The sequence below is a fragment of the Taudactylus pleione genome, unplaced genomic scaffold (assembly GCF_031769625.1).
Source record: "Taudactylus pleione unplaced genomic scaffold, aTauple2 ptg000062l, whole genome shotgun sequence".
In the NCBI taxonomy this organism is placed as follows: Eukaryota; Metazoa; Chordata; class Amphibia; order Anura; family Myobatrachidae; genus Taudactylus; species Taudactylus pleione.
The window spans coordinates 1,935,655-1,953,219 of record NW_028284464.1 but is presented as its reverse complement, the minus strand read 5'-3'; the positions used below and the strand labels follow the sequence as shown (position 1 = coordinate 1,953,219).

The window sequence follows — 17,565 nt, the reverse complement described above, 5'->3', positions numbered from 1 at the left end:
TGATACTCTGCTTCCAATGATAACTTGCCTGCAGCAGGAAGAGGACTCTTACCAATTCACCTGCCAGTCCTGATCTACTTTTCCGCATCTGTTGCCTGGCATTACCAGTTCACAGATGTGGACTGCAGTGATACCAATAGTCACCGCCAGCATTAACATGAACTAAGGAAGACTAAACCCTATCTGGTGAAGACAATCATTTTGCCAGACATAGGGCATAGAAAACTTTGACAAATAGAGCCCTTAGTAGGAATAGATTTTGATAAATCATCTGACAATTCTCTATGAAGAACCCAATCAGGCTAAAATTGGACAGTCCTTTATGCAGAGGAACAGACTTCTGCACTTACATTTCTAGTGGCAGAGAGCATTTCTTTTCTAGTGGAGATGAGACCACTGTGCATTCATTAGAGTGTGTGGTAGAGAGAAACTTCAGCAAACCTGTCACAAACTACACTGCACCCTGACCCACCAATCTGTTAACTCCTTCTGCCAAGGGAACAAACTGTGTTTAAATATTCTCCAGCTTGGATATTGTGATTTGAAACAGCAGTTCAATAGAAGAAGTGGCTCTGGTGAACAGCACAGCTAGAGTTTAATTAACCTTTTATTTCTTTTTAACTTTTGAAACAGTACTGCATCAAATATAATGCTTTATTCCAAGAATATATATATATATATTTATTTTTTCGGTTCGGTACAGCATCCCGACGATCAGAATCCCGACGGTCGGTATGCCGGCAATAAAATCCTGGTGGTGAAAATGCTGGCATTTTCTGTAAATATTCTAAGGCTAGCCTTAACTGTCCCACCCCCCCCCCCCTCTTTGGCACCCTAATCCTCCCCACCGCAGCCTGACCCTAACCCTCCCCCTTCCCGCAGCCTACCCTAACCCTCCCCTCACGCAGCCTGACCCTAACCTTCCCCCTTCCCGCAGCCTGACCCTAACCCTCCCCTCAAGCAGCCTAACCCTAACCTTCCCCCTAATACTTAGGATACTTAGTATTAGGGATGTGCAGGCTCGGATAGGTTCGAGTTTGCACGTTGAGTTCGGATTTTTCCCTCCAAAAAAACGGAACTCAGAAAGAGGCAAAACGTCATCTTACATGGACGAACATCATCATTCCTGGACTTTTGTCCAAGAATGATGATGTTCGTCCATGTAAGATGACGTTTTGCCTCTTTCTGAGTTCCGTTTTTTTGGAGGGAAAAATCCGAACTCAACGTGCAAAGTCGAACCTATCCGAGCCTGCACATCCCTACTTAGTATACTTACTACCATTTATAGTTGTCTGCATTTTGACCCGTCGGGACCCCGCAGCCAGTATAGTGAGTGTTAGGAGTCTGACTGTTGGGATGCCAACTACATCCCAGTTTTTTAAATGCTTCTGTTCACCTGAGAATGGTGTTACCGGAATATAGAATACTACTTCAGTGCTTGCCAAAAAGATTCCCTCCGTATAGCCAGCAATTGTCCGTATCACAGAGCTGACCAGACTGTAGCACGGTCAGACCCCATTACCCAAAAGGGAAGGAGCTGCCCTATTAATATACAGGGGAAGTCTTCTTGCTGGCAACACCACCCAATTTCTCTAGCAAAAACTTTCGCTCTGTGTTCTTTACCTAAAACCAATCGTGGGCCAGTACTCATGGACCAGTAGCTACTGCTTGTCCACCAGACTAAGATTTTACAGCCAGTCCCTGATGTTGATCCAGACCTGAATAATATGCTGTATTCAGCTTAATGTGCTTGGGTCACTAAATAGACATCAGTGGTCAATGTTAAGATGCTAATGGAAATGTCTCTTCTGATAGCTTTGATATTATACTGTATAGTTTATTTTCAGAAGCATTTTGCAGGTGAATGTTGGAAATGCGGGTGGAGAATAGCCATTAGCTTGTGAAAGCCTGCAGAATCAATATTGCATATGCAATGCATATTTAATGCTAATAACAGTCAATGCCTTTGTAATATTATGTGCCACAGGGTGTCTATGATCATAATTAGTTTGTATTTCAAAGGATTTCTCAACAGTTAACTGCTTCTGGGTCTTGTCCTATCACGGCTTTTATTGCATTGTAAAATGTATGCATACCTGCAAAATATAATGACAGATCTGAAATCAATTATAAGGAAATGTGGCATATTCTAGAGCTAGTGCTTATTCAGCACAATTCAATGCGGGTTTAATTATTTGTTTTTATGACTATCTGTCAGTATCACTTTAGGTAGATATTTCATTTTTATATTATATGCATATTGTAGATGGGGAATAATTACAATGCTTTCCATGATAAATACAGAGAAAATAAAATCATAAAGGACCTTCAGACATCAGCCATCATGGTGAAAATGTTATAGCCTGCAACTTGCAGGCATCATCGAGATTTTGATGAGTCTACCCCATGTTTTAAGTTGGCGATCATTTAAAGGGCAAGACCTGGTTAATTGTCTCTTTAAAACATTGGGCAGACTTGTTGGAATCTCGCCGAAGTCTGCAAGTCACAGGCTATTACTGTACATCTCGCCAAACAATTCTCAGTATAGTTTTCCTCACCTTTAGCACTTTTTATGTTCTTTGTATGAATGTTTCTATTTGTTTTTAATGTGATGGACAGATGCATTTCTGATATTGAGGCAAGGGACCCCCAGCTCAGAAATGGGGGGGGACCATGTAGGCCACAACCCTCTTTTCATGACACCCGAGCATAAGTTCCCCAAGACATGCCTCAACAAATTCTCTTATTCCTTTCCAATACCTCACCTAGAACTTCCATTGTGATCTTACATGGCAATTCTCATATGGGACCTCAAGTAGAGTTGGTCACAAGCCAATTTTGACTCAAAATGTGCATCTACATTCCACCATGCACATTAAAAAGGGGAAGGATAGAACTTTATAGAGGCGCATCTCACACTTACTACTCTGTACACATACAGATGTGGAACCAGGGGATGTTTCACTGTAGGGAATGTACAGTAAAGGCAAATTTAATACTACAGGTGTATAAAGGTTGACTCTCCTAGCATTCAAGTCTTTAAACACTTCTTTATTAGCGCTTACCCTATTTCAACCTATATTGTACTTCTCAGAATCTCCTAACGGTCCCAATATGAAGTGTCTCAGCTGTGCTTTAAAACCATTAGAATAAGCTCTTTCGTGAGCAGAGTACTCTCCCTACCCATTGTTTTTATATATGCATTTGTTTTGTGTCCCTTTATTATGTATGCACTGTTTTCCCCACTGTAGCACCTTACAAATCAACGACTGCTGATCAATTCCCCAATGTATCCACAGTGGGTTTCCTTGCCAGAATAAAACAGTTTGTGTAGACCATCAGACCCTAAACAGCCCTGTTTTACATACAGTACTTTTAACATCAATTCTATATAATTAAAAAAACAAATAAAGATTGTTGGACCAAAGACAGAACTCTTGACTCTTCCATTTATAGCAGTCTAGATATCATTGTTTGGCAAGTTTTCTATTTAGAAACATTTTGTATTTTCTAGACCAATAGTATTTATCTTATACAGTAAATGCTTTTGTAAAATCTAATTAAACTACATCTACAGCCCATTTTTCTATTCTATTCAATTTATCATAAAATAAAAAGGGGATGAAAGAAAGGCAACACACATTGATGACATAACTACCTGGGACCTGCAACATAACCTAACACTAGGTAGAGGTATAACTAAATTGGAAGACTTTGTTTTTCTTTCTTTTTTTTACTTTTTTTTATTTTAAATATTTTTGAAGGCATACAGTAGGAGGTATAGTATTCATTGGGCGTCTGCTGAACAGGCTGGAAACAGAGTCCTGGAAACCCCTTCATGAGAGGTTAAAAAGCTGAAGTTGAGTATTTCAATCCAATCATCTCCATATCAAAGCTATGCTGAATTTTAGTTGCAGTTTTCATAGAGGAGCAGTGAGAGGTATTTTTCCAATACTCTGTACTTGTGGTGGATAGTGATCGAGCAGTGCTAGACCTGGAGAAAGTGTCAGGTCTAAAGGTATAACTTTTTTTTTATAATGTTGAAGATTTCTCGCCATAACCAATGGATAGATAGGTTTTCCAAACAGATATGTATAATATGCCTCATTGCAGTTACACCAACAATATTCAGATTTTCATGGCCACATTATGGGTAGTGTTGTTAGTCTGTTTATTAGTTTCATAATCTCCAAATGATTTAAATATCTGGAGATACAATGACAGTTTACAAAAATGCATACCTATCCTACTTTTATAATTGTAGTTTGTAGCTACATTTCCCATTTCAGTTGCACTTTGGATTTCTATGAAGAATTATGTGACAAATTAAACTTCTACCTTCTGTGCAACTTTTCTTTTTATTCTTTGTCAGCTAAATACTCTGTGGTATTACACTTGTAAGGTGTTGTCCTGTGAGGAAATACTTGTGCGAAACCAAGAATTGCAAATGAAGTTGTGTAAAGGAAATGAGAGTTGAAAGTAGTCATAGGCATATTTTTATTATGTAGTGTAAGACCTTCGGGATTCTGGAGGTAGTCTGCTATGGGGCCTTTTTAAATGAATAAATAATATATCCACACCATTAAACTTGAATGACCATTTAGCTGTATAGCAAAGCAGAAAGTGAATATCTGTTTAGAAAGACCTCTACACTAATATTACATTTCCCCCTTGTTTAAGCAAGGTATTAATGCTAGTCTATGCATTTTTGAGGAGTTGACTCGCCATACATTAATAGAACGAAAGTTATCCATTATACAGAACTAAAACAAGAGTGCTAAGTGGAAAGTTAAGAATTTAAACATCTCTCTGACTGCCATAAAACCCAGAAAGTAATAATTCAGTGTATTTAATGTGTCTGCAAGTTAGGGGGGAATAGTGGGATATATGCGGTGGCACAGTAACTAAAGTAGAAACTGAAATAGTCCACCTATGAGGTCAAGTGTTATTGGTGGAGAGCATAGTATAAGGTAATGGCCCAAAGTCAGCTACTTCATACAGGAACATACTTTTGGTGGCTAAAGTACTAAACGTGCCATCAAACAATATATGGGACAATTGCTGAGTGCCTGACAGTTCTCTGGATTGTTTTCTTGATATGAAAACAAAATGCATCCTTAAAAGAGTGTCCCTGTGAGTAGGTTCTGATATTTGTTTAGCTTTTGGAAGCCTACGGATGTGGTCAATAAAATAATCGTTCCCCATGGCTCTGAATTCTGACTGATTGTGGAATACTTCTGATCTTCTTGTTTTTACGTTTTTATTTGTCTTCCAAGATGTAAAAAATGCTATTTTGAAGGGCCTTATGTTACTAAGTGTTTCTTAAGGTAAATCCTACAGAACTAAGCATAAACTAGACATTCACATAGACTTATAGCCAACTATGAAACCTAGGACCTGATTCACACCCGCTCGCTAGGATGCGTTCGCTTGTAGCTGGCCGATTTTCGCATTCTTCGCATGCGTATGCATCGCAGTGCACGTGCTGAAACCAGTGCGAGAGATCGGGAAGCGTTCGCTGTCTGCGCATAGACTACCCACCAGAGTGAGTGACAGGGAAAGCCATTTGTGGGCGGTGACAGAGGCTGGCCATTAAAAATGGGGGAGTGGAGGTGCGAACGCAGGCGTGCCTGAGCGTCTCAATGCCGTTTCAGATGCATACATAAATAAGAGGCAGCATCATAGTACACATCACATGGCTGGATTTTACACTGAAGTGCTCGCAGTGCTTGCGGTAGGATATGGTCAACCGCAAGCGCTGCGGTCGCGTCTGATGGTGCCCGATGTACCGATGGTTGCATACACTTCCTGGAGATGACGTGCGCAAGTGGGCGTCTTAATACAGGCTAGTGGGCGTCTGCATACACAAAGCGATCGTACGCCAAGACTTAGTGGGCATGCTAATGCCTTGCCGTGCGATCGCCTGCCGTGCTGTGGGTGGCCGGATTTGCATACGCTGGGTGTGAGTGTAGGCATCTAGCGAGCAGGTCTGAATCGAGCCTCTAGTGAGTTCAATAAAAGTTATCTTTGATGGATGGGGGTCTCTTTAGCTAAATAGCAATGTCCAGGACTCTATGGAAGGTTTCAGCAACTCTATAAGTGGCATGAATGGTCATGTTTAACTCCTTGTCTACTGTACATGCTGGGCAATTTAAAGTGTGTAAATGGAAAGGATTTTTTTCTAAAATAGTACTATAATTACTGTAAATAGTATATTAAAAGTTATGTATATCTCAAAAAATAGGTGCTTATATAGGCATAACAAATGGGTTTCTCTCACCAAATCTGTGAATCTTAAAGGTGGCTGTATTATAATTATTCTTAATCGAGAAACATCTGGGAGTAAAGATAAGTGCCCATTACTAAAATACACCTACACATTTTATCTATATCAGTAATGGTAAACCTAAAGGGATGCACAGTATGGCAGTTGCTCAAATCAATTTATTTGCACGTCACATGTGCATGTAAAGGAGGGGTTAATCTAGACAAGAAAAAACAAAAAAATTCCTCCAGCACACTGCAATAGGCCAGCAAAAGATACTTACATCCTACATGATGCAGAGTTCTCGGTTACTTACATTTGCAAACATATGGCAAGCCGCCAGTGTCTCTGCTCTGGTGGCCCTATGCTACATGATAATACCATAACTTTAAGTCATATATTTATGTATTTCTAAATTGTGAGCCAACTCACCTGGAGGCACCCCAAGATCCTGCAATATGGCACTACAAGGATCAGCATACCCCCAGCTACTGATCCCATCCATTCCTTTCAGAACAGTGATACACAGGTGCATGTAAGCAAGGCGTCTCTGCTCTGGTGGTCCTACACTACATGATAATAACACCACTTTGGGTCATACATTTATGTATTTCTAAATTAGGGTGCCTCCAGGTGAGTTGGGTTTTAGAAATACATAAATGTATGATCCAAAGTGGTGTTATTATTGCACCAGGAATTTTTTTAGGTGTGTATCAGCAAATGATTGACTAATTGTGTACTTAATTATTATTTGTTTTCTTTTTTATTTATAAATAATTAACAAAAAGGTTTTAGAGAGACCATCACCAGTGGTAAGAATTTGTAAATGCATCCAATGTAGTAATAAATATGTCAAAATATGGAGGGTACAGAGTTAGATTGAACAACTGTAATTAACTAACCATTGACTTATAATATGTTTTACTGCGCCAATAACGTAGAACCATGTTTAATTTGTATTATTTATGTTTATGTAAAATCAGATGTTTCCACTGAACCATAGGTAAAAAATGGACTTGATTCACTATAATTGTGAACACTCCATATACACCCTTATACATGTAATGGAATGCAGATATATATATATATATATATATATCAGCAATGTAGAGGCGGACAGTGCTCAGAGGGTTTCTATATGTTTAAACAGCACATAGTCACAGGTAGGTGCGTTGACATTTCGGTTTTAATAACCTTCTTCAAGCACAGATGTGCTGTTTTAAATATATGCAAGCCCTCTGAGTGCCATCCGTCTCTTCATTGTTATATATATATATATATTTTATTGTTTTTTTTATAAAGAAACAGGCACCTAATATTGTATTGGTAATAGTTCCTAAAACATGCATACCACAACATAAATAGGGGTAGGCTTACCTGGAGATAATGATCTCAAAATCTCCTGAAAAATCTCTCTGGGATAGTCAGTTATCCCCTATATTGTGAAATATAGAAAAAACAGCCATTGATATAGTGTAGTATATAGAATAAATGAGTGCTCTTAAGATAGACTATGAGCAGAATTCAATTCAACACAAATTGACTAGCACTGGGAGGGAGCCCCCAGCAGAGGCGTCACTAGGGTTGGTGTCACCCGGTACTGTAATGCATGGTGACACCCCCCCCCCCACAAAAAATAAATCGGGACCATGGAGCGCAGCTCCACGAACTCTTCCCCCTTACCAGTACAGCAGTCACACTGTGCTCCTCACGGAATGCCAGGCGCACCCGGCAGGCGTGTCGATGCCACGCCCGATATTCTGGGTAGCAATGCTTAAAGTGGTCCTAGAGATGTGGTGGAACGACCCCCCCCTCCCCCCGGCGATTTATCAATAAAAGGACAGCGTGCGCCTAAGGCATGTAGCGCAAAAAGGGGCGTGATCTTGAAAGAAAGGGACATGGCCATGCAATACTATCCCTAATTCAAATTACGCCACACAGTAGCACAATCTTATCCACATTACACCGCACATAGTGCTAGAGATTCACATTACACCATAAAGTACCGTAGTGTCCCTTATTTATGTTCTGACACACAGGAGTGCCCATTTCACACAATGACCACGTTATTGACACTTATACACAATGCCCACAGTAGTGGTGCCCCTTATTCAATGCCCCCAGTAATAGTGTCCATTATGCAGTTTCCCCTTTAGTAATACCCCTTTATGCAATGCCCCCTGTAGTTGTGCCCAATATGCAGTGCTTCCTGTATTAGAACCCATTATGCAATGCCACCTATATTAAAGCCCATTATGCAATGCTTCCTGTATTAGAGCCCCTGATGCTGTGCCCCCAGTAGCTCCCCTTATGCAGTGCCCCCTATAGTGCCTTTATACAGTACCCCAGTAGTGCCCTTATACAGTACCCCCAGTAGCACCCCTTATACAGTGTCCCCTATAGTGCCCTTATACAGTACCCCAGTAGCACCCCTTATACAGTGCCCCCTATAGTGCCCTTATACAGTACCCCAGTAGTGCCCTTACACAGTACCCCCAGTAGCACCCCTTATACAGTGCCCCCTATAGTGCCCTTATACAGTGCCCCCTATAGTGCCCTTATACAGTACCCCGCAGGAGCTCCCCTTATGCAGTGCCCCCAGACAGTAGTGCCCCATATGCTGTGCCTTCCATAATGCCCTTATACTGTGCCCCCTATACAGTACCCCCAGTAGTGCCCCCAGAACACCCCCAGTAATGCCCCTTATGCTGTGCCCCCTCCCCTGTGCAATACTTACTTACCTATCTTCAGGATGTCCACTCCAGGCTGGCTTCCACCAGGAGGGTTCCGGGCGCGCACCTCCTTCTTCCTCATGCCGCGCGAGTGATGACGTCACCGCGGCCGGCGTCCAGAGCCACACACAGGCACATAGAAATGCTCTGTGCCTGTCTGTGGCTCTGGACGCCGGCCGCGGAGAGAGAACTAAGTCACTCCCGGCGGCGGCGGCAGAGTGCAGGACCTCGGAGGAAGGGGCTGTGCTGGCAGCAGGTGCGGCCCGCGGGTCTGTATGCTGCTGTTTTTGGTGTCACCCCCTTGAAGGGTGACACCCGATGCGGGCCGCACCCCCCTTCTGACGCCACTGGCTCCCAGAGCTATTCAATTCAGCGCGCTGTTATGTCTGAGAATGCCTAGGTGTTTAGGCGCAAGAACCGGCATTCTCTGACTAAAGTGGCAGGCACATGTCTGTTAGTGCCGCGCAAAGCAGAACAACAGCTGCGCACCCGGTACTTTTGTCGGATTTCTCCTCGCATCTCCAGGGGGATGCAAGAAGAAATCCTTAGCCTGCCCAAACACTGAGTTGAATTTAATAGCTTAGGGAGCTCCCTCCCGCGGTTATTCAACATCCCTTTGAATTGAATTCATCCCTATGTATCAAAAATGTAAAAACAGCTTATCTGGTGGTAAGACGGCATTTATATTTTATAATATATTTGTATATACAGATAATACACTATATGATTACAATATGCAGTGAAACAAGGGATGATGGTAAACACCTTAATATGCATTGTGAGCATTTATTATTATTATTTTCTAGATTTCTATCTACAGTATATTTAGGATTTTATCCTGCAATAATAACCGACAAACGCTATAGGAACAACTTGTGTAACAAATGCATTTATTTTTAATATATCTTTGTACATACTATTCTAAGGATTGAAAAAAACTGTAAGCATGGACTCTTGTCTGAGTGTCAGTGTATTCCTGATTCCTGATTGGCAGAGAAAAATACAGAATATATGTATTTAGGAGTAAACAATTTCCTGACACAGACATGGACGCGATGCCGGTGTAAACAAAGTTGTGAGATTATTTTTGTACTGACCATGCATCAGAGACGCACTACATATTCATCCCAATGAGTTACCGACAGTAGTCGCGGTGAGGATTTGGATGCAGAGTGATTGACAGTTAGCATTTACGGTATGTGAGATAACGGGGGGCAAGTCAAGAACAGATCATAGGCGTGCACAGGTGCCAGTGCAGGAGGTGCCCTTCAGCACTTCCCCCTCTGCCGGGTCATGGACTACCCGGGCATACATTCTCACCTGGACTCATCTGGCCGTCTAGGTGAGTAGTCTATGTCCCGTTGAGAGGTGTGGTGGGGTTGTCCATGACCCAGCGGAAGGGGAAGTGCCGAAGGGGCACCTCCTGTGCCGGCGTCTGCGCACGCCTATGGCACAGACCAGTCAGAAACGTTTCAGGGTTGTGACTCATCCTGCGACTGCATTTATGTGCACATGTTACAATGGCTCCGGCGGCTGATTTCCGACCGACATTCTGAGCTACCATAGGGTTTCTCGAAGGATCAATGGTGCAACCGATGTGTGCCTAATGGTGCATCTTTGTATGCAACAGAGGGTCAGACATGCTGCCAATGAGCGTCTCAGTATATATCCCGGCTGCTGTGGCATTTTCACAGAATTGCTATAGTCGAAGCCACAATGGGATTAGTGTCCACCTTGGAATCAGGCCCTATGTGACTATACTAAGCCACAATACTGGACAAGTAAATTCTTTATAACAAGAAGATGAAGAAATTATAACTTTGGAATATAAATCCTTTCTGGAGGAATAACAACTAATTCCATATGTTTCATGATACCTATTATTCATAAAGTTAATATATTTTTTCACATCAAATGTGTTGGGAACAGATGGCAACAATAGTTTTATTTCAAAGCTATTTGTGTAGATATTTCCATGTGTGCATAACTATTGTAAGATTACATTTGTAGCATTTCTTTTTTTTAGAGAAACTTTAATTGATTCTTCTCAAAGTAGGTCAATTGTGGTAGAAAGATGTAAATAGTCAATGTTAGTATATAGTCAGGGGTGTAACTAAGTATTTGACGGCCCCATAGCAAAAGTTTGTAAGGGCCCCTATTTACCACCCAATGGTGAAAAATGTATATAACACATGTAATTGTGAGAAGGAAGATGGGCTCCATCAGCTCTGGGCCCCATATTAGCTGCACCCCTTGCACCTATGGTAGTTACACCCATGTATACAGTGTATGCTGTTGCACAATAGGCAATTCATCTGCACACATTCACAACTTAAACTAAGTGCAGCTGAGTTGGGAGCAGAGCAAAAAAGAGCAAGTAATTGTGCACCTTGGTAAAACCACATTGTACTGCAGGTTGGGCAAATGCAACATGTGCAGAGATTTAGATTTCAGAGGAGCGTGTCCAAACTCACATCTATATTCCAGTGTAAAATAAAGCATTTGTAGGTTATATGTAAAAGCAGCAAGTATTTACCCTGCATGCAAAAACAATTACATGTATTTGTACCACTGGCATTGCAGCTTTTATTGTTTTATTCCTAACTCAGATTCAGCCACAGTAATTGGATTTTCGAAGCCTGGGGGCCGGCTCTAAGGGTCGGAGCACCCTGTGTCGGCTCTTTTAATAATGCCCAATGGGGGACCAAATATGGAGGCGTGACCTAATTACCATAGGCCACTCCCCCTAAGTGCCGTTACTTGGAGGCGTGCCCGCATGGCACACCTCCACATAACGTCAGGCTGGGGGTAAGCCCAGCACTCCATCACTAACTGGGCTCCCCCCAGCCCTCTCCGCACAGCATCCATTCACCATTCAGCTATTCCAGGGTCCGACACCGCCGCACAGCTGCGGAGGTGAGGGTCCCCAACCTCCCTATTTGACCACCCACGGACCACTTCGGCCCATGGGTGGAACAGCAGGACAGTACTGTCCCGCTGAAATCGGGATGTTGGGGCCCTCTATGGGGTGGTGCCCCTGTTCGACCGTACTGGTCGAACACCTCAAGAGCCGGCTCTGCTTGCTATATAAAGCAAATCAATGGATACTTTTCTGGGTTCACACTTTCATCGTCATCATCATCATCATATATGTCAAATTGTTTAGCACAAAGATGAACTTTTGCTGGATATTATAATGTACAGTATATAAAAACTGGTCTGAGCACTGACTCTAGTGCTTGGGTCACCAACTACTGTGGATCAGCCATGATATTTTCAAATCTTTAAATAGACTGCCCGCAGGAACCGCCCCATGGCAGAATAAATGGCACAAAAATGTTGGGGTCACACCCACTTCTGTGCACATCTGGCCCCCACTTTGCTACCATAGTTGTACAGCTCTTCCTGCACACTTACTGCACCCCCTGACCTTTTCTCTGAGTCCTGGAACTGGCCTTCAACTGGAAAAATGGTAACTACCTCTCCACCTCCCCAGCTGCATTCAATGATTTGCTAACTGCAGTGTACCCCAAGTGATCTCTCCATCTATCACCCCTGTCTATTTCTATTTGCCTGAGTCTTGTCTTAGTGTTTTTCCCTCTGTTCAACTGTACTGTATTTGTGCACTCAGGGCTGCTTCAAAGATTGATCCCTCCTCCAAATACTTTACTATCCCTACACTGCTCCCTACTCCAATTACTGCAATAGCTGTACTCTCCTTAACCATAATGCCCCATCTTTGTTCCTCCAGCCAAACACTGCCACAATAAGGCCCTCCCTCCAAAATACATTAGGCTGTATATTAACAAACAGACAGAGCTAAGAGTGCCCTGGGCCTGATTCTAAGGCAAACACAAGTCCAAATGCAGATGGATTCCATGGATATCTGCAAACTGCCCATGTGTCATGGAATGTAATTGCAGATTGGGTATGCGCTGTACCAAGCATACATACACACATGGACGGAGACTGAAAGTGCAGACAGATTGATATGTTGATAATTTACTCTTTCAGTTAAATGGGGGTTTCTGGGTGACAAATGAGTGGCTGCCATATGATTGCATGGAACTGATCCATTTTATGAGAGATGTCATATGCTTGTTGTGGGCATGTAGGCAGACTTCTGCGCTAGTTTGTGCCATGTGGATGGATATGAGTTGCCTGTTTCAGATGGGTCTTTTGCACCAGGGTCCCAAGACTAATGATGACAGCTGCGGATGGAGAAATAGTGGGCAGAGCAATGCATTCGCATTAAGACAGAATAAGGCTCGCATAGACGTGCTGAAACTCGCACTAGTATAAGGTAGTATGCAGGCTGCATGGCCAGATGGAAATGTGGCCACTGATGCGTCTGACTCAGAATCAGGCCCTCTGTGCACAATGGTATAATCCTATATACAAGTTATATACATGAGACTGAGAGGGAGATTTATCAAGGATTGGAGAGAGATACAGTGGAGAAAGTACCAACCAATCAAATTCTGTAATTTTACAGGCTGTATTTACAAAATGACAGTTAAAAGCTGATTGGTTGGTACTTTATCTCTCTCCAATTTATCTCTCTCCACGCTTTGATAATGTACCACATATTTCTAATTGGTCCTGTCAGACTGCAAAAGGAAAAGAGCTTAGTGTGGCTATATGATCCAGTCATACAGCAATGTTGGTTTCAGGGTCAGTCTATAGGGTGAGTATAGAAATAGAATGAATGTAAGCTTACCATGCAATATTTCTGGTGGTGGCAAAATCAGGCAGGATTGGCCTGAGAGGTTAATGAGAATGATTTCGGAATTTGATACACTTGCCTAAAGAGAAGAGTTTTCAGTCAGTGTTTGAATGTTTACAGGTAGAGAGTGTCTTGTTTTATGAGGGAAGGAATTTCACTAATGGTGCATACACACGGTCAGATTTTTTCCTTCAGATCTGAACGATAACAATTTAAAAATCGTTCAGTCGTTCATATCTGAAGGAAAATCTGACATATCTGACATGCCTGAACGATGGACGATGAACGATGCACGTTCCTGATGGTCAGATAACGATATCTGACATCTGATGTGTTTGCAGTCAGACTTGGAAGATTCCATTCATTTTAATGCAGTCAAAAATCGGTCAATCGTTCAAAACTTTGGTAAAATCGTTCAAATCGTTCAATCGTTCATCTGACAAATCTGACCGTGTGTATGATCCATAAGTTGGGTTTGCTTGAGAAAAGTTCTGTACCTAAAGTGGAGCAAAGCTAGGTACACACTATAAGATATTTATCTGTCCAATGTGGCTGGTTGGAACAAAAATCTGGTAATGTACAGTATAGTAGCAAATTTAAAAATTGTATTATTGGTTGTTGTTACTGGATATCTGTGGTGTGATATTACAAATACATACATTTGCTCTGGATTAGTTGCAATTTCACACATGATATACAGCTTTATCCTGTTATTCTTCAATACTGGAAACTATGTTAATTTGCTTTGAACTAGAATTGATACTATTTCATTATTTGTATTTGAGGTGTGGCTACATTATTTTGTTTTGTAGCCCATGCTGCTGTAGGATGCCCATGATGTAATAGCCAGCTTGTGTTGAAAAGTACCTACATGTCACTTTAGTCTGATATTGAACTTTCACATTTGAGTGATCCATTCACTTATAACCCTTTTACACCAAACAAATAACCCGGGTTATTGCCAGGTCGATCCGGGTTGAGGCTCTGTGTTAACGGCTCCCAAAAAAATAACCCGGGTCGATTTACCAGGCAATCTTACTCGGGTTGAGAGCAGGGTTGAAAACGGGTTGTTCCCGGGTCATGAGGCAGTGTAAACGGGTGCTACCCTGCTTATTTGACCCGGCTAGCTCTGAATGATGCTGATTGGAGCTTCTGGGGCACTGGCAGATGATGTAATTAGTCAGTGCCCTGCATAGAGAGACTCACATGAAGCCATCGCTTGCCTGCCTAACCTCCTGCACCACAGCAGCCTGACCAGCAGCCACAAAAGCAGGCAGACACACAGCCTGCCACAGCCAGAACTGCAGCCTGTACCACAGCCTGACCAGCAGCCACAAACGCAGGCTGCTACACAGCCTGCCACAGCCAGAACAGCAGCCTGTAGCACAGCCTGACTAGCAGCCACAAACGCAGGCTGATGCACAGCCTGCCACAGCCAGAACAGCAGCCTGTAGCACAGCCTGACTAGCAGCCACAAAAGCAGGCAGACACACAGCCTGCCACAGCCAGAACTGCAGCCTGTACCACAGCCTGACCAGCAGCCACAAACGCAGGCTGATACACAGCCTGCCACAGCCAGAACAGCAGCCTGTAGCAATGCTGTAAGCAGTCCCCACCCCTCTCTTTTGCTGCCTTTTGTGACCATCTTTTTCAGACCTTAAAGCAGACTATTTTTAATGACTTCTATAGAGAAAAGCAGGGATTACCAGGGTTCAGTGTAAACGGGGCATACCCGGGAATAACCCGGGTCGAGTTGCAGTGTAAACGGGGTCTGAAGCCGAGTTCAACCCGAGATTGACCAGTGTTCAAATTCCAGGGTCGGACCCGGGATTTTGGTGTAAAAGGGGTATTAGGATTATGTTTGATTGTACAAGAAAACTGGTTGCCACTCTAGGGTTGCTTTTCTACTAGCTTTAGAATTGTTATATTTCGCTATTGTTTTATATTCTATTATTATGTTATGTTATATCTGAATACCATACAGTACATTACTAAGATCTAGAACTTTTATATTTTGCTATTGTTTTAGACTAATTTATTCTAAGTTATGTTTTATCTGAATACTGAGTACATTACTGAGATACTGTTTTATCCTTTTAGATATATCAAATTTGCATGCCTGGCAAACAGATATTCTTTTGTTTTGTTTTTGTCCTTTATATTTATTCTCAAGGAAGCAGAAAGGAGGGAGATGTGGAGAACACAACAATGAGTGGTTTTAAAAGTAGAATAAGAGCCAGAATAGGAAGGTGTCCTGAAGGTATGCAGTCGGGATGCCGACGGTCTAAATGCCGACCGTCGGCATCGCGGCTGTCTAATCCTGGCAAGGGTCTAATGACAGGCAACGAAATCCTGACGCCTATCATTTTACCTACGCCGGGAGCCCAGCGCCCGGCATCCCGATCGAAGATAAGCCGAGCGCGGACAGCGGCGGGGGGGAGGGTTAGGTTTGGGGCTCCCGGGGGGACTTAGGGTTAGGCACACACCCGGGAGGGTTACACTAGGGGAAGGGGGGGATTAGGGTTAGGCACCCCCGGGGAGGAGGTTAGTGTTAGGCACCCCCCCTCCCCCCTCGGGAGACATAGGTTTAGGCTGCGGGGAAGGGGGGTTAGGTTTAGGCACTTACAGGGGGTTAGTGTTAGGCACTTGGGGGGAAGTTAGGGTTAGGCACCCCTAAGGGAGGGTTAGGGTTAAGGGGGGGGTAGGTTAGTGAATTGGAAAATACTTACCTGTCGGGAATAGAACCGCCGGTCTTCCAGCGTCAGGATTAAAACCTAAAACATACTGATCCCGTCCTGAAGATTGAGAAAATTCAATGCAGGGCCATAGCAGGCCAATATTCCAATATTCCATTGTAGGCACCTTGCAAGCCAAATGCTTCCAAATACACCATGCTTGTTCTGGAGGCTCTGGGTGGCTTTAGAAGATTTATCAGTGATTAAATAATTGACTGCCTTTCTCAGTGCAGCTTTTAAGGAGTGTTGGGAATTAAATCCTGCGTTCCGGCAGAGGATGAGGCTCTACAGGTAGAAGAGGAGGCCCTGGCCGCCCGGCACCTCCCGCAGCTCTGCGCAGCTGCTCAACTCCAGGTAGTTGAGGAGGGAGAGGAGGCCGGCCAGTAGTTGTCCCCCGCACAGCCGGAGGCACTCATCCACCGCTCCAGCACCAGGTCCAGCGACCTTTCCTGCTCCACCCGCTGGATCTCCGGCCATTCCGCCGTCATCGCCGCACACAGAACACGCCACACGTGGTATAGCGCAACCAACCACAGGCCAAAGGGGCATTTTCTTGCAACATGACCAGCCAATCACAGAACAGGGCAGCCTCTTGCTGCACTCCACTGCACACAACAAGCCAGAGAGCAGGGCAGCCTCTGCCAGGAATGTGACCAGCCAATCACAGAGCGGGGAGGACACTTTCCAGCATGTCCAGGCAACAACATTACTGCCGCTGAGGTGAGCTGGGTGCTGGGGGAGGCGGGCCCCAGAGGTGCTGCGGGGTCCATAGCAACCGCACCCCCTGCACCCACGGTAGTTACGCGCCTGTAGAGGTGTATTTAACAGTACAATATTTCCACATCCATTTGGCAAGAGTCTAACATTTCCACTCTGTGCTGGTAGGAGGCGCTGCACTTTCCAGTATGTAAACCTCATTTCCCTTTACCACATCAAGACATTGGGCCTGAGTCAGAGGAGGACACAGTGCAGATGTTTGCACAGTTGGCCGATGTTTTTTGTACTGCGCATGTATCTCACAGCGGATGAGTCACAATTGTTTACCGATGGCAGCTGTAGTTTGGACGCAGAGTAATGGACAGTGAGCATGTGTGTTGCAAACATTTT

At 43.5% G+C, this 17,565-nt stretch overlaps 1 protein-coding gene across 1 annotated transcript in view; it reads left to right on the top strand.

Moving 5' to 3' along the window:
* RTN4R (reticulon 4 receptor) overlaps window positions 1-17,565 on the top strand; it is a 282,799-nt gene that overhangs the window by 95,936 nt on the left and 169,298 nt on the right. The gene's annotated exons all lie outside the window — the stretch shown is intronic.